Source organism: Thalassophryne amazonica, chromosome 12, assembly GCF_902500255.1.
Source record: "Thalassophryne amazonica chromosome 12, fThaAma1.1, whole genome shotgun sequence".
Classification (NCBI taxonomy): Eukaryota; Metazoa; Chordata; class Actinopteri; order Batrachoidiformes; family Batrachoididae; genus Thalassophryne; species Thalassophryne amazonica.
In genome coordinates, this window is record NC_047114.1 from 97,894,111 (window position 1) to 97,909,397 (window position 15,287).

General features: G+C 42.0%; 1 protein-coding gene across 2 annotated transcripts in view; it reads left to right on the plus strand.

The window, feature by feature from the left end:
- The window catches only part of LOC117522400 (junctophilin-1-like), a 39,248-nt gene extending 35,589 nt beyond the window's left edge, over nt 1–3,659 (plus strand). The window contains exon 7 of one of the 2 annotated variants that reach the window (XM_034183794.1): nt 3,518–3,659. The gene's annotated coding sequence lies outside the window, so the exon portion shown is untranslated. The remainder of the gene's footprint in view (nt 1–3,517) is intronic. The other variant, XM_034183793.1, reaches the window with a different exon arrangement.
- The last annotated feature ends 11,628 nt before the right edge of the window (nt 3,660–15,287 follow it).

The window sequence follows — 15,287 nt, forward strand, 5'->3', positions numbered from 1 at the left end:
GTGCTGCCACACAAAATACTCCCCTGCACAACACCAGCAACTTCAGGGTTCAGGACTTTGCTCAACAACATGTCATTTTGTTTTGTCCTCCATCCTCCAGAAGAGAACATTAAAATATCTTCCATCTGTCCATGTGTCCATCTCTCCCACCGTCACCACACTAACTCAACTCTTCCAGACACACTCTCTGGACCAAACTCTTACACAGGATGCTCCGTGACCAAGTTAAAAAAGGTCAGAGTCAGAACCTCGCTGGAAAGTGCAGACGACAAAAGTTTGGTGTCGTGATAGTCAATAAGTAAACGATTATTCTTGTACCAGTTTCACTTCCACGTTTTGCTTCTTAGTGAAATAACTCCGTTTGAGGCAGAACTTGTCAGCTGACCCTCAAATACACATTCATACTTCCGGTGATGAATAACCTTTTTACACAGATGTCAGATACAGAATATTCCACTTGTTGTCCATCCAGTCAAGGAGTCGAACCTAAAGCCCTCTGGTGATAATGCTACTTCTCTTGCCTTTAGGCCACCAAAACACCACTAAAGATGCGACCAGTAAGTCAGTGTGAGTGCAGATAAATGTACAGTGACCAAGCAGCTCATCCCACACTTCCTTATCCGCTGTGAAGTCCTCTAACTCTTCCTATATGGACATATATGTAATGTATATCTGTATAGAAAGAGGTGATATATCTATTTGCAGTTGTGGTCAGAAGATTACATACACTTGTTATGGTAATTTTGGGCTTTGAACTGTTCTTTTGACTATAAAAAACAAGGCACAGGAAACAACCTCACACACAAGAGGAAGCACACAGGGCCCCGGAGTAGGCCCACAAAAGGGGGAGCCCCAGAACTGCACCACCCGGGTCACCCCCCCAAGGAAGGAGCAAGTGGTTGCAGGGTCGAGGAGCCAAGAAGCCAGCAGGACCCAACCCCAAGACTGGGCATGGACCAGTGAGCCCACGAGGGTGAGAGTCGGCCCCCAGACAAGGGGTGAGACCAAAACCCCTGAGCTGGGAAGCACGAGACTCCCCCAACACAGCCAGCAGGACTTCCTTCCTTCTTCATTATTCCATCCACTTTGTGCAAAGCACCAGTACCAGTGGCAGTAAAACAGCCTCAGAACATGATGCTGCCACCACCATGACTGACAGTTGGTACAGTGTTCTTGGGTTTGAGCCTCACCTTTATTCCAAACGTACCTCTGGTCATTGTGGCCAAATAAATACCTCAAACGTAGTAGCAGAGGGCTTTTGGTTTGTCCATGTGGTCAGCTGCAAACTTCAGTGTAGCTTGAAGGGTCCATTTGGGAGCAGGGGCTTCTTTCTCGGTCGGCATCCTTTCAGTCCATGATGATGTACGTAAAACTAGCTTCAGTGATGCTGATGTTCCAGCAGGTTCCAGTTCATATCAGGCCTGAGCTTTGGTGCTTCCTTTGTTGTTCCTCTCATCTGAGGGTGACTGTTTGGGTCTTCTTCCAGACCTTGGCAAAGTGGTGACACATAAGACTAACTTGTACTTGTGTACAGTTATTTGAACCAATAATCTTAGAATCTGCAGTTGTTTAGAAATGGCTCCAAGAGACCTTCCTAACTTGTGTAAATCTACAATTCTCCATAGATCTCCACTGAGTTCCACTTTCCTGTTGTTCTGAGTATTGTTCAGTCCATTGAGTCCAGTCAAACACGTCCTTTTTATGCTGGCAAAGAGAAACTCCCAGTTCTAATCAATCATGATCACTAACAAGGCGTTAGCAACCCTTGACCTTGTCCCATTAAATACCATATTTGTAGAACCTTCAGCACCACATATTAAAATATTTAAGTGAATGTATGTAAATATTTGAGCCTGTATGTATATTTTTGACCCTGTGTGGATTAGAGCAGGTCCAAAATAAATTCAAACATGTGCATCACCATGAAAAGCCCAAAATTACCATGACAGTCACACCCGTGATGAGTGTATGTAAATGCAGTAGACAGTAGAATGTGGTCAGTGAGGTACCTGGTGGTGGCAGTTTGTCAAACTGAGCAGTGGTTCAACGTTGATGATCTTAATCAAACTAATGTAAAGTGCGTTGTAGTGCATAAGCAGAAAGTGGAGGTGCTGGTGAGCTTTCTTGGCCAGTGATGGTGTTAGTGGTCCAGGAGAGATCCTCTGTGACGTGCACACTCAGGAACTTGGTGCTGCTCACCGGCTCCACAGCAACATTGTTGATGGTCAGAGAGGAGTGTCGGGTGTGTGCTCTCCTGAAGTCCACAACAGTCTCCTTTGTCTTCTCCACATTCAGGGAGAGATTGTTGTGCTCACATCATGAGGTCAGGCGGTTCACCACCTTCCTGTAGTGGGTCTCATCACTGTTGCTGATGAGATCCACCACAGTTGTGTCATCTGCGGACATGATGAGGAGGATGGTGCAGGGTGAAGAGGAGGGGGCTCAGCACACATCCCTGAGGGGCTCCGTGTTCAAGGTGATGACGTTGGATGTGTTGCTGCACGTAACATTAGTTTGGAGGTTGATTGTATAAAGAAGTGGCGCTCGTTGAAAGACAAATTAATCCAGAAAAAAAGAAAAAAAAAAGATCAGGAGCAGTGGAAATGCAAGTGGAGAGAAAGTCTCTGTTTTTTTTTGACGTTGCGCCCCGTACTATTTTTGGTGGTAAATTGCAGTATGACACCCACCAATGTGATAGAGAACTTCGAAAGGGTCACACTTACGTCAATGTCATTATATAGCCACGGAGTTATTGAATTGTAGAAGCATAAATGAGGCTTAAGTTGGAGCGTGAGATCAGTAGACGGATTGGGGTGGCATCTGACGTCCTGTGGATGCTGTTCTTGATGGTCATGGTGAAGAAAGATCTGAGGCAGAAAGTGAGACTTTCAAATTCACCAGTTAATTTACGCTCCTATTCTCACCTCTGGTCCCAAATTTGGGTAATGACCGAAAGAATCAAGTCATGGATAGACATGGCAGAAATGAGATTCCTGGGCTTTCTGGACTTACACTCCTGGACAGGATGAGAACCTGGAATATGTGGGAAGGACTTGGAGTATAGCTGCTATTTCTTCATATCAAAAGGAGCCAGCTGAGGTGGCTCAGGCATCTGGTGACGATGGCCCCTGGTCGTCTCCCAAGGGAGGTTTTCCAAACATGTCCAGCTGGGAGGAGGCCTCGGGGAGACCCAGGACATGCTGGTGGGATTATATTTCCCAGCTGTGTTGGGAACGCCTCAGGATCTCCCAGGAAGAGTTATGGGACTTGGCCAAGGATAGGGAAGTGTGTTGAGCTGCTTTATCTATGGCCACCGTGACCTGGACCCCAGATAAGCAGCAGAAAATGAATGAATGAATGAATGAATGAATGAAGAGAGAGATAGATGTATATATATATATTGATGTATATCTACATAGAGAAATGTTGGGTGAATAATTTGTTGAATAATTGTTGAAATCCTGCATCACAAAGTCATCGGTGCTGTTTCTAATGTCTGACCTCTTTGCTCGTGCAGGGGCCTGAGCTCAGCGGGCGGCCCAGCAGCAGCCTGATAGAGAGACGGAGGATTAGAACCCCAGAAGCAGCCCTGAGGACTTTGGACTGACCTGGCCTGTGGACTCGGCATGAAGCTGCTTTTCTGTCTCTTTGCTTCCATGTTAATGATTTTAGAAATGAGCAGCAGCTGAAGATTTAAAGTTTTAAGTGTTGCTTGGACAAACAGACAGACAAACAGTCCAAGACAGACAAACAAACAGACAAACAAACAGACAAACAGTCCAAGACAAACAGACAAACAAACAGTCCAAGACAGACAAACAAACAGACAAACAGTCCAAGACAGACAAACAAACAGACAAACAGTCCAAGACAGACAAACAAACAGACAGTCCAAGACAGACAAACAAACAGACAGACAAACAGACAAACAGTCCAAGACAGACAGACAGACAGACAGACAAACAGTCCAAGTCAAACAGACAAACAGTCCAAGACAGACAGACAGACAAACAGTCCAAGACAAACAGACAGACAAACAGTCCAAGACAAACAGTCCAAGACAGACAGACAGACAAACAGTCCAAGACAAACAGACAAACAGTCCAAGTCAAACAGACAGACAAACAGTCCAAGTCAAACAGACAGACAAACAGTCCAAGACAAACAGACAGACAAACAGTCCAAGTCAAACAGACAAACAGTCCAAGTCAAACAGACAAACAGTCCAAGTCAAACAGACAAACAGTCCAAAACAAACAGACAAACAGTCCAAAACAAACAAACAGTCCAAGTCAAACAGACAAACAAACAGTCCGAGTCAAACAGACAAGCAGTCCAAAACAAACAGACAAACAGTCCAAGACAAACAGACAAACAAACAGTCCGAGTCAAACAGACAAACAGTCCGAGACAAACAGACAAACAAACAGTCCGAGTCAAACAGACAAACAAACACTCCGAGTCAAACAGACAAACAGACAGTCCGAGTCAAACAGACAAACAAACAGTCCGAGTCAAACAGACAAACAGTCCGAGTCAAACAGACAAACAGTCCCAGACAAACAGACAAACAAACAGTCCAAGACAAACAGACAAACAGTCCGAGTCAAACAGACAAACAGTCCAAGACAAACAGACAAACAAACAGTCCGAGTCAAACAGACAAACAGTCCAAGACAAACAGACAAACAAACAGTCCAAGACAAACAGACAAACAGTCCAAGTCAAACAGACAAGCAGTCCAAGACAAAGACAAACAGTCCAAGACAAAGACAAACAGTCCAAGACAAAGACAAACAAACAGTCCAAGTCAAACAGACAAGCAGTCCAAGACAAACACAAACAGTCTAAGTCAAACAGACAAACAGTCCAAAACAAACAGACAAACAGTCCAAGTCAAACAGACAAACAGTCCAAGTCAAACAGACAGACAAACAGTCCAAGACAAACAGACAAACAAACAGTCCGAGTCAAACAGACAAGCAGTCCAAAACAAACAGACAGACAAACAGTCCAAGACAAACAGACAGACAAACAGTCCAAGACAAACAGACAGACAAACAGTCCAAGACAAACAGACAAACAAACAGTCCAAGACAAACAGACAAACAGTCCAAGACAAACAGACAAACAGTCCAAGACAAACAGACAAACAGTCCAAGACAAATAGACAAGCAGTCCAAAACAAACAGACAGACAAACAGTCCAAGACAAATAGACAAGCAGTCCAAAACAAACAGACAGACAAACAGTCCAAGTCAAACAGACAGACAAACAGTCCAAAACAAACAGACAAACAGTCCAAAACAAACAGACAAACAGTCCAAAACAAACAGACAAACAGTCCAAAACAAACAGACAAACAGACAGTCCAAGACAAACAGTCCAAGACAAACAGACAGACAAACAGTCCAAGTCAAACAGACAAGCAGTCCAAAACAGACAAACAGTCCAAGACAAAGACAAACAGTCCAAGACAAAGACAAACAAACAGTCCAAGTCAAACAGACAAGCAGTCCAAGACAAACAGACAAACAAACAGTCCAAGTCAAACAGTCCAAGTCAAACAGACAAACAGTCCAAGTCAAACAGACAAACAGTCCAAGTCAAACAGACAAACAAACAGTCCAAGTCAAACAGACAAACAGTCCAAGTCAAACAGACAAACAGTCCAAGACAAACAGACAAACAAACAGTCCGAGTCGAACAGACAAGCAGTCCAAAACAAACAGACAGACAAACAGTCCAAGACAAACAGACAAACAAACAGTCCAAGACAAACAGACAAACAAACAGTCCAAGACAAACAGACAAACAAACAGTCCAAGACAAACAGACAAATAAACAGTCCAAGACAAACAGACAAGCAGTCCAAAACAAACAGACAGACAAACAGTCCAAGTCAAACAGACAAACAGTCCAAGACAAACAGACAAACAAACAGTCCAAGACAAACAGACAGACAAACAGTCCAAGTCAAACAGACAAACAGTCCAAAACAAACAGACAGACAAACAGTCCAAAACAAACAGACAGACAAACAGTCCAAAACAAACAGACAGACAAACAGTCCAAAACAAACAGACAAACAGTCCAAAACAAACAGACAAACAGTCCAAGTCAAAGAAACAAACAAACAGTCCAAGTCAAAGAAACAAATAGTCCAAGTCAAACAAAGAAACAAACAAACAAACAGTCCAAGTCAAAGAAACAAACAGACAAACAAACAGTCCAAGTCAAAGAAACAAACAGACAAATAAACAGTCCAAGTCAAACAGACAGACAAACAGTCCAAGACAAACAGACAAACAGTCCAAGACAAACAGTCCAAGACAAACAGACAAACAGTCCAAAACAAACAGACAAACAAACAGTCCAAGTCAAACAGACAGACAAACAGTCCAAGTCAAACAGACAGACAAACAGTCCAAGTCAAACAGACAGACAAACAGTCCAAGTCAAACAGACAGACAAACAGACAAACAGTCCAAAACAAACAAACAGTCCAAGTCAAACAGACAAACAAACAGTCCAAAACAAACAGACAGACAAACAGTCCAAGACAGACAGACAAACAGTCCAAGACAAACAGACAAACAGTCCAAGTCAAACAGACAGACAAACAGTCCAAGACAAGCAGTCCAAGTCAAAGAGACAAACAAACAGTCCAAGTCAAAGAGACAAACAAACAGACAAACAAACAGTCCAAGACAAACAGACAAACAAACAGTCCAAGTCAAAGAAACAAATAGTCCAAGTCAAACAAAGAAACAGTCCAAGTCAAAGAAACAAACAAACAGTCCAAGTCAAAGAAACAAACAAACAGTCCAAGTCAAAGAAACAAACAAACAGTCTGAGTCAAACAAACAAACAGTCCAAGTCAAAGAAACAAACAAACAGTCCAAGTCAAAGAAACAAACAAACAGTCCAAGTCAAACAAACAAAGAAACAAACAGTCCGAGTCAAACAAACAAACAAACAGTCTGAGTCAAACAAACAAACAGTCCAAGTCAAGCAAGCAAGCAAGCAAACAAACAATCCAAGTCAAACAAACAAACAGTCCAAGTCAAACAAACAGTCCAAGTCAAACAAGCAAGCAAACAGTCCAAGTCAAAGAAACAAACAAACAGTCAATCAATCAATTTTTTTATATAGCGCCAAATCACAACAAACAGTTGCCCCAAGGCACTTTATATTGTAAGGCAAGGCCATACAATAATTATGTAAAACCCCAACGGTCAAAACGACCCCCTGTGAGCAAGCACTTGGCTACAGTGGGAAGGAAAAACTCCCTTTTAACAGGAAGAAACCTCCAGCAGAACCAGGCTCAGTCCAAGTCAAAGAAACAAATAGTCCAAGTCAAACAAAGAAACAAACAAACAGTCCAAGTCAAACAAACAAAGAAACAAACAGTCTGAGTCAAACAAACAAACAGTCTGAGTAAAACAAACAAACAAACAAACAGTCCAAGTCAAACAAACAAACAGTCCAAGTCAAACATACTGTCCAAGTCGGGTACACAGTCCAAGTCAAACAAACAAACAAACAAACAAACAAACAGTCCAAGTCAAGCAAGCAAGCAAGCAAACAAACAATCCAAGTCAAACAAACAAACAGTCCAAGTCAAACAAACAGTCCAAGTCAAACAAGCAAGCAAACAAACAGTCCAAGTCAAACAAACACACAGTACAAGACAAACAAACAGTCCAAGTCAAGCAAGCAAGCAAGCAAGCAAACAAACAATCCAAGTCAAACAAACAAACAGTCCAAGTCAAACAAACAGTCCAAGTCAAACAAGCAAGCAAACAAACAGTCCAAGTCAAAGAAACAAACAAACAGTCAATCAATCAATCAATCAATTTTTTTATATAGCGCCAAATCACAACAAACAGTTGCCCCAAGGCACTTTATATTGTAAGGCAAGGCCATACAATAATTATGTAAAACCCCAACGGTCAAAACGACCCCCTGTGAGCAAGCACTTGGCTACAGTGGGAAGGAAAAACTCCCTTTTAACAGGAAGAAACCTCCAGCAGAACCAGGCTCAGTCCAAGTCAAAGAAACAAATAGTCCAAGTCAAACAAAGAAACAAACAGTCCAAGTCAAACAAACAAACAAACAAACAGTCCAAGTCAAACAAACAAACAAACAAACAGTCCAAGTCAAACAGACAGACAAACAGTCCAAGTCAAACAGACAGACAAACAGACAAACAAACAGTCCAAGTCAAACAAACAGACAAACAGACAAACAAACAGTCCAAGTCAAACAAACAGACAAACAGACAGACAAACAATCCAAGACAAACAGACAAGCAGTCCAAGACAAACAGACAAACAGTCCAAGTCAAAGAAACAAACAAACAGTCCAAGTCAAAGAAACAAATAGTCCAAGTCAAAGAAAGAAAGAAACAAACAAACAGTCCAAGTCAAACAAACAAACAAACAAACAGTCCAAGTCAAACAAAGAAACAAACAGTGCAAGTCAAACAAACAAACAATCCAAGTCAAACAGACAAACAAACAATCCAAGTCAAACAGAAAAACAAACAGTCCAAGTCAAACAGACAGACAAACAGTTCAAGATAAACAGACAAGCAGTCCAAGTCAAAGAAACAAACAAACAGTCCAAGTCAAAGAAACAAATAGTCCAAGTCAAACAAAGAAACAAACAAACAAACAAACAGTCCAAGTCAAAGAAACAAACAGACAAACAAACAGTCCAAGTCAAACAGACAAACAGTCCAAGTCAAACAGACAGACAAACAGACAAGCAGTCCAAGACAAACAGACACAGACAAGCAGTCCAAGACAAACAGACAAACAGTCCAAGACAAAGAAACAAATTGTCCAAGTCAAACAAAGAAACAAACAGTCCAAGTCAAACAAACAAACAAACAAACAAACAAACAGTCCAAGTCAAACAAAGAAACAAACAGTGCAAGTCAAACAAACAAACAAACAAACAGTCCATGTCAAACAAACACTCCAAGTCAAACAAACAAACAGTCCATGTCAAACAAACACTCCAAGTCAAACAAACAAACAGTCCATGTCAAACAAACACTCCAAGTCAAACAAACAAACAAACAAACAGTCCAAGTCAAACAAACAAACAATCCAAGTCAAACAGACAAACAAACAGTCCAAGTCAAACAGACAGACAAACAGTCCAAGATAAACAGACAAGCAGTCCAAAACAAACAGACAGACAAACAGTCCAAAACAAACAGACAAACAAACAGTCCAAGTCAAACAGACAGACAAACAGTCCAAAACAAACAGACAAACAGTCCAAGTCAAACAGACAAACAGTCCAAAACAAACAGACAAACAAACAGTCCAAGTCAGACAGACAAACAGTCCAAATCAAACAGACAAACAGACAGACAAGCAGTCCAAAACAGACAAACAGTCCAAGACAAAGACAAACAAACAGTCCAAGTCAAACAGACAAGCAGTCCAAAACAGACAAACAGTCCAAGACAAAGACAAACAAACAGTCCAAGACAAACAGACAAACAGTCCAAGTCAAACAGTCCAAGTCAAACAGACAGACAAACAGTCCAAGACAAACAGACAGACAAACAGTCCAAGACAAACAGACAAGCAGTCCAAAACAAACAGACAGACAAACAGTCCAAGACAAACAGACAAACAAACAGTCCAAGTCAAACAGACAAACAAACAGTCCAAGTCAAACAGACAAACAGTCCAAGTCAAACAGACAAACAGTCCAACTCAAACAGACAGACAAACAGTCCAAGTCAAACAGACAAACAGTCCAAGTCAAACAGACAAACAGTCCAACTCAAACAGACAGACAAACAGTCCAAGACAAACAGACAAGCAGTCCAAAACAAACAGACAGACAAACAGTCCAAGACAAACAGACAGACAAACAGTCCAAGTCAGACAAACAAACAGTCCAAGTCAAACAGACAAACATTCCAAGTCAAAGAAACAAACAGTCCAAGTCAAAGAAACAAATAGTCCAAGTCAAACAAAGAAACAAACAAACAAACAAACAGTCCAAGTCAAACAAAGAAACAAACAAACAAACAAACAGTCCAAGTCAAAGAAACAAACAGACAAACAAACAGTCCAAGTCAAACAGACAAACAAACAGTCCAAGTCAAACAGACAAACAAACAGTCCAAGTCAAACAGACAAACAAACAGTCCAAGTCAAACAAAGAAACAAAGAAACAAACAGTCCAAGTCAAAGAAACAAATAGTCCAAGTCAAAGAAACAAATAGTCCAAGTCAAACAAAGAAACAAACACTCCAAGTCAAACAGACAAACAGACAAGCAGTCCAAGACAAACAGACAAACAGTCCAAGACAAACAAACAAACAGTCCAAAACAAACAGACAAACAGTCCAAGTCAAACAGACAGACAAACAGTCCAAGTCAAAGAAACAAATAGTCCAAGTCAAACAAAGAAACAAACACTCCAAGTCAAACAAACAAAGAAACAAACACTCCAAGTCAAACAAACAAACAAACAAACACTCCAAGTCAAACAGACAAACAGACAAGCAGTCCAAGTCAAACAGACAGACAAACAGTCCAAGACAAACAGACAAGCAGTCCAAAACAGACAGACAAACAGTCCAAGTCAAACAGACAAATAGTCCAAGTCAAACAAAGAAACAAAGAAACAAACAAATAGTCCAAGTCAAAGAAACAAACAGACAAACAAACAGTCCAAGTCAAACAGACAAACAAACAGTCCAAGTCAAAGAAACAAACAGACAAACAAACAGTCCAAGTCAAACAGACAAACAGTCCAAGTCAAACAGACAGACAAACAGTCCAAGTCAAACAGACAGTCAAACAGACAAACAAACAGTCCAAGTCAAACAGACAAACAAACAGTCCAAGTCAAACAGACAAACAGATAAGCAGTCCAAGTCAAACAGACAGACAAACAGTCCAAGACAAACAGACAGACAAACAGTCCAAGACAAACAGACAAACAAACAGTCCAAGTCAAACAGACAGACAAACAGTCCAAGTCAAACAGACAAACAGTCCAAGTCAAACAGACAAGCAGTCCAAGTCAAACAGACAGACAAGCAGTCCAAAACAAACAGACAGACAAACAGTCCAAGTCAAACAGACAAACAGTCCAAAACAAACAGACAAACAAACAGTCCAAGTCAAACAGACAAACAGTCCAAGTCAAACAGACAAACAAACAGTCCAAGTCAGACAGACAAACAGTACAAGACAAACAAACAGTCCAAGTCGGGTACACAGTCCAAGTCAAACAAACAAACAAACAGTCCAAGTCAAACAAGCAAGCAAACAAACAATCCAAGTCAAACAAACAAACAGTCCAAGTCAAACAAAGAATCCAGGTCAGATAAACGCCAAATACAAACAACAGTGCTGTGAGAATAATAACCTCAATCCAAAAAAATGTTTTTGAGTGTGACATCATGTATTTGAAAATACAAACAGTAAATACAGACTGAACACAGAAAATAAATAGAACACAAATAAACAGAGAAGTGGTTCTCTGGTGCATGTGTTTTCTGACGGCATTCCGAAGCTGAGGAATGCCCTCTAAAGGTTTCCCTCTAAAATGCAGTGAATGAATGAGTTCATCCCCTCCAAAGTTTTTTTTTTTTTTTAATTCATGTACCTAGAAAACCTCTGAATCTGAATCCCGTTCACTTAATGCCCAGCCCTCAGAATACAGCTTAAGAACATTCTGAGAGACTAGTGATGTTACCAACACGTTAGGAGGCAGCATCAGATACAAGGATACATTAGACGGGACAGACTCGTTAGAAGACCCGGCTCTGTGATTAGACACACTGGGGGAGGTGGAGATATGCACACTGGAGATGTTTGAGGCTAATCCACTTTATAACACCGTGACGGGCTGAAACAGCAGCAGTGGTGGACAAGTCCTCTCTGCTCTCTGTGACATGCAGGACGGAGAGACACAGACGGTACCTGCTGCCATCAGGATCTTTAAATCTTCTGAAAATGGTAGATGAGCTCACAGACAGATTTCCATTTGAGAATTAATAAAGTCATACATATTCTTGTGTTGGTTGCCTCTACTGGTGGTTGGCTCTCACTGCGGTATTGTATCACTTCCTGTTCCGGAGCACAGCGGTGTTTTGCTGTATCTGTTAGCTGTTTAATCTGCGCAGTTAGATTGATCTAGTTAACTAGATAACGATTTGTTTCACAGTGTAATCTTCACGTGCTGTTATATGTCGACGCGGGTTGAGGAGCGGACCTGCGTCTGACGGAACCCAGCGCTAAAATAACCAGAAAGTGGTTCCAATAACAAAAACAATTAATTTTTTTCACCCTCTGGTGCATAATAAAGTGTAAAAACTAAAACAGCGTCATTCTGGTGGAGTGAAGGCTGGCACGCTCTCCAGCGCCCAAAAGGATCGAAGCCCGGCGCTTTTGGACTCACTGTTACCGCCAAACACCCCCCAGGTGGACACGACAAACCGACTCTCTGCGAAGGATAGAAGAGGTGAGGTAAGTCAGCAGTTACAACTAATATCCTTCAAAAGACACACACTATCAACAACACATTCAGGTCTGTATTTTAAGCTTTATGCAAATGAGCAGCTTCTCACAACAGATGGAGGATCACTTGTCCGCACGCCACAGCAGTGAGAAGCAAGCTGCACAATTCTCATCACAATTCAAATATACTGCGTAACAAAATACCAAGTTACTATCAACAAGTAGTCAAATAATCACCTCTGATGTGTGCTGACAGCATGTGTCCCTCACCCTTCCTGCTTCACAGGCTCGATGTGTCAAACCCAGGCGCGGTCCTCAGCGTCTCACAAACGAACATCACAAGGTCGAGTTCCCGGCAATTCTGCTTGAATCACACATGGCTTAAATGCAGAACGCCATCCAATTATCTGCTTCAGCTGAAAGTCTTTAAGGCTGCACGTGAGCACCATTCACAGGTGCTGCACATGATGTTGATGAGGGTGAAGGACTCTTCAGCCAGCACCTTCTCCACAGACAAATCAGTTTTCATACCACCTGGAGAGCAAAGAAAAGAAAAGAACACCAAAATGTCCAGCCACACCCCCCCCAACACACAACACGTGCCTTAACTAAAGCACTCCCTCTGCTGAATCACCTCTAAATTATTTACACGTTATTCACTTTGCGTGTTTTTAGGAATCCACTAGCTTAGCGCAGCTACTAGCTCTTAGCCGGTTTAGCATGGCGGCTTCTCCTGTCTCTCCCGCACTTTTCTGCTCTGGGTGTGAAATGTTTAGTTATTCCTGGGCCTCCTTTAGCAGTAATGGTACTTGTAATAAGTGTAGCTTATTCGTAGCTTTGGAGGCCAGGCTGGGCGAATTGGAGACTCGGCTCCGCACCGTGGAAAATTCTACAGCTAGCCAGGCCCCTGTAGTCGGTGCGGACCAAGGTAGCTTAGCCGCCGTTAGTTTCCCTCTGGCAGATCCCGAGCAGCCGGGAAAGCAGGCCGACTGGGTGACTGTGAGGAGGAAGCATAGCCCTAAACAGAAGCCCCATGTACACCGCCAACCCGTTCACATTTCTAACCGTTTTTCCCCACTTGGCGACACACCCGCCGAGGAACAAACTCTGGTTATTGGCGACTCTGTTTTGAGAAATGTGAAGTTAGCGACACCAGCAACCATAGTCAATTGTCTTCCGGGGGCCAGAGCAGGCGACATTGAAGGAAATTTGAAACTGCTGGCTAAAGCTAAGCCTAAATTTGGTAAGATTGTAATTCACGTCGGCAGTAATGACACCCGGTTACGCCAATCGGAGGTCACTAAAATTAACATTGAATCGGTGTGTAACTTTGCAAAAACAATGTCTGACTCTGTAGTTTTCTCTGGGCCCCTCCCCAATCGGACCGGGAGTGACATGTTTAGCCGCATGTTCTCCTTGAATTGCTGGCTGGCTGAGTGGTGTCCAAAAAAATGAGGTGGGCTTCATAGATAATTGGCAAAGCTTCTGGGGAAAACCTGGTCTTGTTAGGAGAAACGGCATCCATCCCACTTTGGATGGAGCAGCTCTCATTTCTAGAAATCTGGCCAATTTTCTTAAATCCTCCAAACCGTGACTATCCAGGGTTGGGACCAGGAAGCAGAGTTGTAGTCTTACACACCTCTCTGCAGCTTCTCTCCCCCTGCCATCCCCTCATTACCCCATCCCCGTAGAGATGGTGCCTGCTCCCAGACTACCAATAACCAGCAAAAATCTATTTAAGCATAAAAATTCAAAAAGAAAAAATAATATAGCACCTTCAACTGCACCACAGACTAAAACAGTTAAATGTGGTCTATTAAACATTAGGTCTCTCTCTTCTAAGTCCCTGTTAGTAAATGATATAATAATTGATCAACATATTGATTTATTCTGCCTTACAGAAACCTGATTACAGCAGGATGATTATGTTAGTTTAAATGAGTCAACACCCCCGAGTCACACTAACTGCCAGAACGCTCGTAGCACGGGCCGAGGCAGAGGATTAGCAGCAATCTTCCATTCCAGCTTATTAATTAATCAAAAACCCAGGCAGAGCTTTAATTCATTTGAAAGCTTGACTCTTAGTCTTGTCCGTCCAAATTGGAAGTCCCAAAAACCAGTTTTATTTGTTGTTATCTATCGTCCTCCTGGTCGTTACTGTGAGTTTCTCTGTGAATTTTCAGAACTTTTGTCTGACTTAGTGCTTAGCTCAGATAAGATAATTATAGTGGGCGATTTTAACATCCACACAGATGCTGAGAATGACAGCCTCAACACTGCATTTAATCTATTATTAGACTCAATTGGCTTTGCTCAAAATGTAAATGAGTCCACCCACCACTTTAATCATATCTTAGATCTTGTTCTGACTTATGGTATGGAAATTGAAGACTTAACAGTATTCCCTGAAAACTCCCTTCTGTCTGATCATTTCTTAATAACATTTACATTTACTCTGATGGACTACCCAGCAGTGGGGAATAAGTTTCATTACACTAGACGTCTTTCAGAAAGCGCTGTAACTAGGTTTAAGGATATGTTTCCTTCTTTATGTTCCCTAATGCCATATACCAACACAGTGCAGAGTAGCTACCTAAACTCTGTAAGTGAGATAGAGTATCTCGTCAATAGTTTTACATCCTCATTGAAGACAACTTTGGATGCTGTAGCTCCTCTGAAAAAGAGAGCTTTAAATCAGAAGTGCCTGACTCCGTGGTATAACTCACAAACTCGCAGCTTAAAGCAGATAACCCGTAAGTTGGAGAGGAAATGGCGTCTCAC